Source organism: Mastomys coucha, chromosome X (genome assembly GCF_008632895.1).
Source record: "Mastomys coucha isolate ucsf_1 chromosome X, UCSF_Mcou_1, whole genome shotgun sequence".
Taxonomy (NCBI): Eukaryota; Metazoa; Chordata; class Mammalia; order Rodentia; family Muridae; genus Mastomys; species Mastomys coucha.
In genome coordinates this window covers 122,590,402-122,602,862 of record NC_045030.1, presented here as the reverse complement: position 1 = coordinate 122,602,862, position 12,461 = coordinate 122,590,402, and the positions used below count along the sequence as shown (strand labels likewise).

The 12,461-nt window shown below is 36.7% G+C and overlaps 1 pseudogene; it reads right to left on the bottom strand.

Moving 5' to 3' along the window:
- Positions 1–9,697: 9,697 nt before the first annotated feature.
- LOC116094397 lies at positions 9,698–10,615 on the bottom strand (annotated as a pseudogene).
- Positions 10,616–12,461: the final 1,846 nt, after the last annotated feature.

Here is a 12,461-nt window from a genome sequence, read left to right as displayed (position 1 = left end):
GAGGAAAGAACAAGGGGAATACATGTCAGGATCAGGCATGGGGAGAGACAGGAGAGTCCCAGAGGGCCCAGAGAATGAATGGAAATATGCAGGTGCCTAGGTCAGGAGGTCTGGGATTCTCTAGGAAGTTCCAGAGACCCAGGATGATATAGGCTACCAGGAGTCAATGCAGGTTGCCTTAGCCAAAATACCAAACAGTGGGGAATATGGAACCTGAAGAGGTCACCTCCAGTAGCCAGACAGGACTCCCAGGTGAGAGATGGGGAAAGTAACCCAACAAAGATGATGATGATGATGATGATGATGATGATGATGATGATGATGACAGTTCCTCATCCAAGAGGATGTCCTTAACTCTCCAGCCCACCAGAACTCTCCCTTCTAAGGAACCTTAAATCTCTTGAGGGTTAGGTGTTTCTTCTCTCACTGAGGGCAGACCAGGCTGTATATGTGTAGGGAGCCTCACAGGCTGTTTGGTGGCTCAGTGTCTGATAGGTTAGTTGAGACTATTGATCTTGCTATGGGGTTGCCCTCCTTCTCAGCTTCTTTCAGCCTTTTCCTAATTCAACCACAGGGTTCCCTGACTTCTGTCCATTGGTTGGGTAAAAGCATCTACATATGGTTCTGTTGGGCCTCTTAGAGGGCAACCATGCTAGGCTCCTGTCTGTAAGCACAACATAGCACCAGTAATAGTGTCAGGCCATGAAGCCTCCCTTTGAGCTATATCCCAATTTGGGCACTGGACCTCAGTCTCTTCTTCAGTTTTGTCCCTCCAAGTCTCATAGATAGGGACAATTCTGAGGCAGAGGTTTTGACTGTGAGATGGCAACCCCATCCCTTCACTTGCTGCCCTGTCTTCCTATTGGAGGTGGATTCTACAAGTTCCCTCTCCCCACTGTAGGATATTTAATCTAAGGTCCCTCCCTTTGAGTCCTGTGTGTCTCTCACTCCCAGGTCTCTCTTATAGCTCCTTTGTCAAAGATCAAGTGGCCATAGCTGTGTGGGTTTATTTCTGTGTCTTCAATTCTATCCCATTGATCTACCTGACCTCCTACCTTCTAAGGTTGCTTGTCTCCATACTTTCTAATGCCCCTCAGGTCTTCACTCCTGTTTCTCCATCCCACTCCCAACAAATTATGTGATGCAAAATTGTTCCTGTCTAAACAAAATGCAGGAACAAAGATAGAGCAGAGACAGAAAGAATGACTGGCTAGGGATGGCCCATTTTGAGACCCATCCCATAGGCAGGCACCAATCCCTCACATTGTTAATGATGTTATGTTGTGCTTATGACTAGAGCCTAACATAGCAACCCTATGAAAGGCTCTACCCACCAGCTATCTGAGGTGCAGTTATCCATAGACAAACATTCGAGGGAGGCCAGGCAAAGGACTGAAGGCCCTCAAGGAGATGGTAACCCCACAGGAAGACCAACATTGTCAACTAACCTGGACCCCCCCAGGAGCTCCCAGAGACTGAGATGCTAAACAAAGATCATACAGGGAGTGGTGCTAGACTCCTGCAACATATGTAGCAAAATGCTGCCATGTCTGGCCACAGTGAGAGAGGATATTCCTAATCTGGCAGAGACTTGTTACACTAGGGTTAGGGGTAGGGTATGGGATAGAGGAGAATGTCTGTGACGTGGGACCTGCATTGGGATATAAATAAATGGAAGATCTGCATTGAGATATAAATAAATAAATAAATAAATAAATAAATAAATAAATAAATAAATAAAGTTTGTATATCTAAATGAACAAATAAAGAGATACAACAGGGTTTTACAAATATAGTCTATATGGGAATGGGGTAGGGGCATGTTAATAAGTCAAGTGGAGCTATTTTATGCAGAGTCACAATTCTTCCTCAGGAGCCATAGATTATATATCAAAATCCCAGTGCCAGGCAAGGGACTCTACCTTTTAGTTGTTGGTCAGAGAATTCTGAGACCCCATACAAAACAAAGTAGGCTATTGATCTTGCCTATTTCTCAGAACTTGAAAGTAAAACTCTATTGCTGATGATACCATGAATTTTTGATACAGTACTTGGAAGTGTTATATTTGCATTGATCTAGGAGCATCCTCTTTGAGGGTTAGTTCTCACAAGATATACCCAATTATGCAATAGTGTTACAATAGGTTATCTTGTGGATAATCAGTAGATGTCTAATTGTATGTATGCTCTGTTTCATAGGAGGAACTCTTATGTTTTACTGTAAACACAGTAAACTCTCTGTGGCTGGAGAAGTCATATAACCTATAAGAGTACCTATACTTCTACATGGTGACTTCCAATTGAACAACATCCATTTGTTGAAAATGTTGTCCACTGGACAGTTATAGCTCCTTTGTCAAAGATCAAGTGGCCATAGCTGTGTGGGTTTATTTCTGTGTCTTCAATTCTATCCCATTGATCTACCTGCCTGTCTCTGTACCAATACCATAGAGGATTTTTTAAAATCACTATTGCTCTGTAATACAGCTTGAGGTCAGGGATGGTGATTCCCCCAGAAGTATTTTTATTGTTGAGAATATTTTTCAATATCTTGGGGTATTTGTTATTCCAAGTGAATTGGCAAATTGCTCTTTCTAACTCTGAAGAATTGAGTTGGAATTTTGATAGGGATTGCATTGAATCTGTATATTGCTCTTGCCAAGATAGCCATTTTTACTATATTGAACCTGCCAATCCATGAGCATGTGACATCCTTCCATCTTCTGAGGTCATCTTTGATTTCTTTCTTCAGAGACTTGAACTTCTTAAGAAGTCATATAGATTTTTTACTTGCTTGAACAGAGTAACACTAAGTTATTTTATATTGTTGGTGACTATTATGAAGGGTGTCATTTCCCTAATTTCTTTCTCAGCCTGTTTATCATTTAAGTATAGGAAGGCTACTGATTTGAGTTAATTTTATATCCAGACATTTTGCTGAAGTTGTTTATCAGCTTTAGGAGTTCTCTGATAGAATTTTTGGTGTCACTTAATTATATTATCACATCATCTGCCAATAGTGATATTTTGACGTTTTCCTTACCAATTTGTATCCCTTTGATCTCCTTTTGTTGTCTAATTGCTCTGGCTAGGAATTCAAGTCCTATATTGAATAGATAGGGAGTGAGTGTGATGCCTTGTCTAGTCCCTTATTTTTATGGGATTGCTTCAATTTTTACCTCCATTTAGTTTAATGCTGGCTACTGGTTTGCTGTATATTGATTTGACTATGTTTACATATGGACCTTGAATTCCTGATCTTTCCAAGACTTTTACTATGAAGGGATTGAATTTTGTCAACTGCTTTCTCAGCATCTAATGAGATGATCATGTGGTTTTTTTATTTGAGTTTGTTTATATAGTATTTATACATTCATGGATTTCTGTATATTGAACCATTCCTACATTATTGGATTGAGGCTTACTTGATCACGATAAATGATTGTTTTGATGTGTTCTTGGATTTGGTATGTGAGAATTTTATTGAGTATTTGTGTATCAATATTCATAAGGGACATTTGTCTGAAGTTCTTATCTTCTTGTACAAAGCTCAAGTCCAAGTGGATCAAGGACCTCTGCATAAAAACAGATTCACTGAAACTAATAGACGAGAAAGTGGGGAAGAACATCGAACATATGCTCCAACATATAACAAGGATATACGCTCCACTATGTTCATAACAGCCTTATTTATAATAGCCAGAAACTGGAAACAACCCAGATGTCCCTCAACAGAGGAGTAGATACAGAAATTGTGGTACATCTACACAATGGAGTACTACTCAGCTATTAAAATCAATGACTTCATGAAATTCTTAGGCAAATGGATTGAACTAGAAAATATCATCCTGAGTGAGGTAACCTAGTCACAAAAGGATACACATGGTATGTACTCACTGATAAGGGATGTTAGCACAAAAGCTCAGAATACCCAAAATACAATTCACAGATGACATGAAACTCAAAAAGGAAGACCAAAGTGTCGATGCTTTGGTCCGTCTTAGAAGTGGGGACAAAATATGCATGGGATGAAATATGGAGACAAAGTGTGGAGTAGAGACTGAAGGAAAGGTCATCCAGGGACTGCCCCACCTGGGTATCCATCCCATATACAGTCACCAAACCCAGACACTATTGCAGATGCCAAGAAGGGCATGCTGACAGGAGCCTGATATAGCTGTCTACTGAGAAGCTCTGCCAGAACCTGACAAGTACAAATGCGGATGCTTGCAGCCAACCATTGGACTGAGCCCCACAATGGATGAGTTAGAGAAAGGACTGAAGGAGTTGGCAACCCCATAGGAAGAACAACAATATTAACCAACCAGATGCCCCAGAGCTTCCAGAGACTAAACCACCAACCAAAGTTTACACATATAGGGACTCATGTGTAACCCAGGGACCCAGCTGCATATACCAGAGGATGGCTATGTCAGGCATCCCTGGGAGAAGAGGCCCTTGGTCCGGCAAAGGCTCAATGCCCCAGTGTAGGGGAATGCCACGGCAAGTGAGCAGGAGTGGGTGCATGGGTGAAGCAGGGAGAGGGAGGTGGGATAGGGGTTTTCCGTGGGGAAAGCTGGAAAGGGGATAACATTTGAAATGTAAATAAAGAAAATATCCAATGAAACAAAGAAAAAAGACAAAAAGGGAGAGTCTACTCATGGTATTTTTCTAAATCAATAGTTTCTCACTGTATTTTCAATACTTATCTTCATAACCAAAGATATGTGTAGCTCTTAGCCCTCATCAAAGTTTATTTTGCATCAGACAGAGGCTATTACAGAAATTCATAACAGATCAAAATACAAACTATAAATTACTTGGAGTTCCCAGCTTTAGTACTTTTATTACATAACTCCTACACTTAAGACTCAGAGAATGTTACAGGAAAGGGAATAGAAAGATTTTTAGTCAGAAGACTAGGGAATCTGGTGTGAGATTGTTTCCTAGACAATACGGGGAAACTGCACACATGAAATCTCATCAATGTAGTTGCTTAAATATGATCAGCATAATGATCATACTTGTTGACACACCAAAGTGGATGTAGGTTTAGGAGGTTTCACCATGAGATGAAGAACTAGTCTGTCACTAGCTGTTGGGGGATGTAGAATCAGTTTTCTCTATGTATAAGATGCTTGGATATGTTACCCAATCCCCAAGTTGTCATAATTAATATTCATTTATATACTCAAGAATGCAGGAGGAGACATGGGTAGGGTTAAAGAGGGGAGAAGAAGAGGTATGAATTCTGTAAATACAATGTATGTATATGTGAAATTGTCAAACAAATTAAAGCTTTGATTCAAGAACATGCCCAGCTATGGAGTGCTTATCTAACATATATTATAGCCTATGTTCAACAACCAGCAACATAAGCTGTAAGCTTCTCTTGCTTGGGTAGAATAAAGAACAAAAAAGCAACTAAAGGAATTGATTTAGTTGAGATAAATATCTCTGAGAACCTCCCTCAAAGATAACAAAAATTGGTTTAGAAACCCTATACATTGGACTTTTGTCTTTTAAAAATAACTAATTAGTTTCATTCTAAATACACTTTTAATTCTCTTGAATTTTCCAAGAAGAGGAAGGCAAGCATGCAAAGAACAAGAGCTTTCTTTGTCCATATTCTTTATACAGGATCCTAGCAGAATGTGTGGCCCTTATTAAAAGTTTATTTTCCCAGCCGGGCAGTGGTGGTGCATGTCTTTGATCCCAGCACTTGGGAGGCAGAGGCAGGAGGCCAGCCTGGTCTACAGAGTGAGTTCCAGGACAGCCAGGGCTATACAGAGAAACCCTGTCTTGAAAGGAAAAAAAAAAAAAAAAAAAAAAAAAAAAAACGAACTTGTGAAAACAGGTGTTATTTAATTCCATAAGTAAACAAGTTGATGAACAAGAATAGAAATCATAATCAACATAATACTACTACTACTACTAATAATAATAATAAAGGCATCTTGGTATCAACCATTCTTTTCAAGTCATTGCCCCATAAGTAGCTAAGAATATTCTGTATTACTTCTAGGTAGGGTTTAGCTCTTTAGATGACAGAATTATTAGAGCTGCAGTAACCTCAAAGTGCCTTCAAAGAATCATAGACCATATTTGTTTCATTATGCATAAAGGATATATTTCCAGTAAATAGTCTTGGCAAAGCATAAGCAATTGAGTACATCAAAAACCTTCATTTCAGATAATGAATAGCATTTTACCCAAAGTAAATATTATTTGTACCTTAAAAATGATAACGATTCTCTGTGACAAAAGCAATAAGATGAATAATTTTTAATGAATTCTAATGTGTGTAGATACCAAAAGCCTAAAAGTATAAGTGGGCAGTTTGTGCTTTTTTGTGAACTTGAGTTGAATGATTCTATTTCTGAGCAATTGCTGTATTTGGTCATCATTTACTAGTTAAATTCTTAATAGAAATTAACTAAATTGCTCAAGAGTCTTTGGGGGAAGTACTTAATTAAATAATATTATAGAAATTGGTTTATGGTCTAGAAATACCTCAAATTTTTAAAGAACAAAGACAATGAGAATTGTCTATGTTTGTTATATTTAGCATTGGAATAAAATTCTCTAAGTAAGTGTTTCTGAGATGATAACCTGGAGGTTCATATAGCTCTGGAAAACAAATTCATTTACAGTTTCATATAATGTATTTTTGAAATATTTTCATATTCCAATACAGAATTGATAAGAATGTATAAAAATTCATTAGCACATTTCAAATTTTTTTTCACATTTCAAATTTTATAAAGAGTTTTATAAAGGCAGCATTGAATTGACAGGTATTAAATTTGACACCAAGAAGAAAATAGAATGAGAGTTTTTCTGTATTGGTTTGGCTTTGCTCATGTGTATTTTGATTAAAGTTCGTTGGGTTTTGGTGTATGAGATGATAATGGTCTATAACATTTAGTAATTATGTTTGAGTCAAATAGGATATACAATTTGTCTTTTGAAACTATACGCATGATTGACATCTTAGCAGAGTTTTCTCTGAAAAAAACATTGTGTTTATCTAGACATAGTTTCCTATCAACATTCTTGTAAGATTATTTTTAAGTTATCTTCCTTTGATCAGAAGTCTACTAGTAATGGACACTGTTATTCTTTGGAATTCCATATCATATTGTACACAAATATTGCATCTCATTCTGCTTATAATATAAATATTCTTGGATTTGCCATTGAAAGTATTATGCATCTGACTTAAGAGTGGTTATCTCAAGCAAACAGAAGCTATTTTCCTAGCTATGATTATGCTTAATGGTTCATAAATGTCTGCATAATAATGTTCTTGTTTACTCATCCTTTTTGTTTATTTTCATCTCTACTAGTTATTCTTTAAAGCTCCTTGTACAATTCAAATTAGTAATTTTATGTTCTTAAACCAGTATTGAAATTATGCTAGATTACTTTGCTTTCTATACTATATTCCCTTTTAGATACTTTAAAATATGTTGGTCTAGTTTTCAAATAGATTCTGGTATAAGTAAAATGAATAGTTTAGATTCATATTATACTATTGATACCATTATGATCATGGAAAGTATATATGTTGTTCAATTTTAAAAAATAATATTTTTAAAACTCGATAGTATAAAAATTCTAAAAATTCCTCTCATAAAAGCTGCCTTTATGGAAATTTTAATGTACCCCTGGCAAATATACTTATTCTGTACTCAACAAAAGCCAGATACCTAACAAATATTTAGCCAAATCAACTAAAAGAGAAGACAGAAATTAAAAAAAAAAATTAGTCTGTCAGTGAGATAGCTCAGGAAGTAAAGACTCTTAACTGCAAGCTTTAAAACCTGGGTTAGATAAAACCTGCACAGTAATTAAGAGTAGACTCTCACAGTTTCAACTGACCTGAACAAGTATGCTACGGAGTATGTACACACACACACACACACACACACACACACACACACACACACACACACATTAAAATTCTAAAATTAGAGATGAACAGGGGGAAAATATTAAGAAATCAAAATATATAAAAGGACATACATAAAAACCTATGTTCCACAAACTTGAAAAGCCGAAATGGCATAGCTGAATTTCTAGATACATCTAACACACGAGTTAAATTAAGATGAGACCAATAATTAAAAACAACCAAATCACCATGCATATTATCATCTCTTATTTCTAATTATACTAAGGATCATTAATAATAAAATTACCATGGAACTATAATAAAATCAGGCACATTGATCAATGGAATAGAATTGAAGACAGATGTAAGTTTACATCCTTACAGCCACCTATTTTTTTGACAAAGAAGCTCAAAATATGTAATGAAGAAAATATAGCATAGGGTACTATTCAAATTGGATAACTACATGCAGAAGAATTAAACTGTATACTTATCTCTTGTTTTGCACAACACTCAATTCAAATGAATCAAGATCTTCAACATAATACATGACTGATATCTTGAATTCGACAGACAAAAAGGAGGGTATATACTTTAACTAATAGGTACAAGAAAGATTTTTACAATCAGGTATCCCAGTAGCACAGGCCTTAATACCAATTGTTACCAGAAGGATGTTTGCTAGAATAACAAAGAATGAAAAAAAAAACCTAAACATCAAGAAAATAAAAAATATATTTATAAAAATGGAGCATAGAACTAAGCAGAGTTGTCATATGAAGAAATACAGATGGTTGAGAAGTATTGAAAATGGCATGGACTTGGTTGGATGGCAAAGTGAGAAGGACCTAGCAGGATTTTGGAGAAAGGGAACCATGATCAGAATAGAGTGTATGAAAAAAATAATAAAAATAAATGAGGAAAAAAGAAAACTTTAACATCCTTAGCTATTGAGAAATTTAAAATTAAAATTATTTTAAGAGTTCATCTTACCTGAGTCTGAATGGTTAAGATCACTAAAACAAATGGCAATAAATGTTGGAGTGGATATCGAGAAAAGAAGTCATTTACACTCTGAGGTGGGAGTGCAAACTTTTACATTGTGAAAATTAGTTCTGTACCCACACATATGTAGGCAACCCTAAGAGGATTTAGTGGGTTTTCTACAAAAGAGTGAACAAATGAAGTTAGGAAGGAAAAGTGGTAAAGAGATAGGAGGAAATTAGAATAGAAGAATTGGGGGCTGGATTTGATCCAAACTCATTATATGTATATAAGAATATTAAATTTAAAATTTTTACAGCACAGAGACTGATAGATTTTATCAAGTGTTTAAAGAACCACAATATAATGTTTTCAAACTATTTTATAAAATATAAATATAAGAATCACTCTTAAACTTCTATGGTGCCAGTTTCATTCTTTTTTTTTTCTTTTCACAAAAGCAGTTTTTATTTAAGGCAAGGAGAAGTCTGACCCAAAGGATTACAATTGTAAGCACTCAAATGTAAGTGTTAGTGGCATGACTTGGGCTATAAATCTTGCTTCTCTTTGGTTGGAAAGGGTACTCGTGTTAAAGTCCTCCAAGTGGCTAAGAAGAAAGACCAAGAAAGGCTGGAAGAAATACCTCAGCTGTTGGTCATGCCCTCCATATTTTGTGTTAAACTAAAAATCTCTCACCCTCTGGTTCGCAAGATGCCACGCAGTGCAGAGGGACATAGGACACTTGCAAGGACAGATGAGACAGAAAGAACAGGTATATGTTGATTGAGGAGGAGCTGGGGTCAGTCTGCCACAGTTTCAGATTTCTGCTTGGAAGGGGCAATCTTTGTGTTCGGCCTAGCTCATTAAGGTGCACACACTACAGTTCCTGTTGTAGCTGAGTAGAATGGTCATATCCTTGCTGCTCAACTCAAAGTCAAAAGACATTAAAGTTCTCAGCAATACACGCTGGTGTCATAGACTTGGGGATCACTACCAAGTTCCTCTGAATGGGGAACCGGATCAACACCTGGGCTGTAGTTTTAGTGTACTTGGCTGCAATTGCTTTGATCCTGGGGTCCTCCAGGAGAGATGGGTCTTCAGGCTTGGCCCAGGGCCTGTCAGAAGCACCAAGAGGACAGTATGCAGTCACTATGATGCCTTTGCAATGGCAGTACTCAGTCAGCTTCTTCTGAGTTAGGTATGGGTGGCACTAGATCTGTTTAACTGCAGGTTTATATTTTAAGCCAGGATTGTTCAAGATCCTCTCAATCTGAAGAAGGTAGAAGTTGGAGGCACCAATTACTTCTACCAAACCTTCATCCACTAGTTGTTCCATAGCTGTCCAAGTGTCCACAAAATCAGCATCACTAGGGATCATGTTTCCTGATGCATTCAGTGGGAAATAGGTAAAATAAGGTAGAGATCAAGGTAGTCCAGCTGCAGGTTGCTCAGTGTCTTCTGGCAGACTCCTTTCACCGTGCTCTTGTCGTGGAACGTGCACCACAGCTTCCTGACAATGAAGAGATCCTAGCACTTCACTACCTGCTCCTTGAGCTTCTCCTAGAGGGCTACCCCCTCCTCCTTCGCATGCTGGTACACCTGGACTCAGTCAATGTAGAGATACCCCATGTCAGTAGCAACCTTCACAGCCTCAGTCATCTGGCCAGGAGGGGACTTCCAAGTTCACAGAGTGGGCGTCTTGGTGCCGTTGTTGAGTTCCAGATGGCTAGCCATGATAGTTGTATGTTACACAATGTCTTAGTCGGGGTTTCTATTCCTGCACAAACATCATGACCAAGAAGCAAGTTGGGGAGGAAAGGGTTTATTTGGCTTACTTCCACTTTGCTGTTGATCACCAAAGGAAGTCAGGACTGGAACTCAAGCAGGTCAGGAAGCAGGAGCTGATGCAGAGGCCATGGAGTGATATTCCTTACTGGCTTGCTTCCCCTTGCTTGCTCAGCCTGCTTTCTTATAGAGCCCAAGACCTCCAGCCCAGAGATGGCACCACCCACAAGGAGCCCTATCCCCTTGATCACTAATTGAGAAAATGCTCCACAGCTGGATCTCATGGAGGCACTTTCCCAACTGAAACTCCCTTCTCTGTGATAACTCCAGCCTGTGTCAAGTTGACACAAAAAACCAGCCAGTACACACAAGTGGACCAGCAAATGTGACACCAGTTTCATTCTTATACCAAACCTAGTATAGATAAAACAATAGTAATAGCAGCAAAAGAGAAAGATATCAGTATCTTTTATTTATATAATATAAATATTTCAAATAAAATACTTACAAAATTAATACTGGCCCATATTTAAAAGATCATTAAATGAGGTCAGGCTGACTCCATCCTAAAGATTCGTGGATGGTTCAACATAGGCAAATCAATAACGTGATAAATTATAGAAATCAATAGAAATTGACAGAAATAACCTAATCTCTGATGAAGAAAAGACCATTGACAAAATTCAGCATCTGTTCTTGGTAAAAAGTTACAAAATAGGATTAAAGCAATAAATACAAATTGATAAACTCACAGCCAATAGCATACTAAATGGATCAAATTTTGAATTATTTACATTGAAATTTGAGTAAAGAGTGGACTTTCCAATATCTACAATCATATTTTGTATAGTTTTTGACATCTTAGCAAGATCTGTAAAATAAGAAAAGCCGATAGAGTATTTTTGAATGGAAAGTGAGTTTAGAATATCCCTTTTCTTTTCAAATAATATAATTTTTACACAAAGAGACCCTGAAGAATATATCAGAAACATAATAGAAATAATCAACACTTTTCAGCAAGGTGTTAGAATACAAAATTAACATGTAAAATCAGTAGTCTTTCTATAATACAAATATTTGAAAAAATGGAAACAATTCCATTATCAATAGTCTAAATCAAACCAAAACAAAACAAAATCTGAAGAGTAAACCTAATGAAAAAGTGAAAGGTCTCTATAATATAATGTTTACAACTCTGAAGAAAGACATCACATGCTTGTTTATTAATACAATTAAAATTGAGAAAATGACCATACTATAAAAAGTAATGTATAGATTCAATGTTATTTCCATTAAAATCTCCATGCTATTATTTACAGAAATATTTTTAAATTCTTAGACTTATACAAACACAAAAGATTCTAGAGAGACAAAACAATTCTTAGTAAAGAGAATAGTTCAACAGATACTACCATAACCGATTTCAAGATATAGTCTAGAACCATAAAAATACAAATTTATGCTACTCATACAAAATCTGATACATGAATCAATGAATTAAAATTTAAGACATATGTAATCCTACATAACATTAGCTCCCTAATATTTTTACAGATACATTAGAAACAGACACTGGAGGAGGAAAGACAGCCTTGTCAATAAACAGTGTTGGGAAATAGATGTTTATATGTGAAAAAATTAGACAGGACTTTTATCTAATTCCCTTCACAGAAGTCAACTCCATAAGGATCAGAAAACTTAAGAAAAAAACCTCAAACTGAAACTGCTAGAAAATTTAGGGAGTATGCTACAACATGTTTGTATATGTAGTGGCTTTTAAAGTAAGACTCTGCTT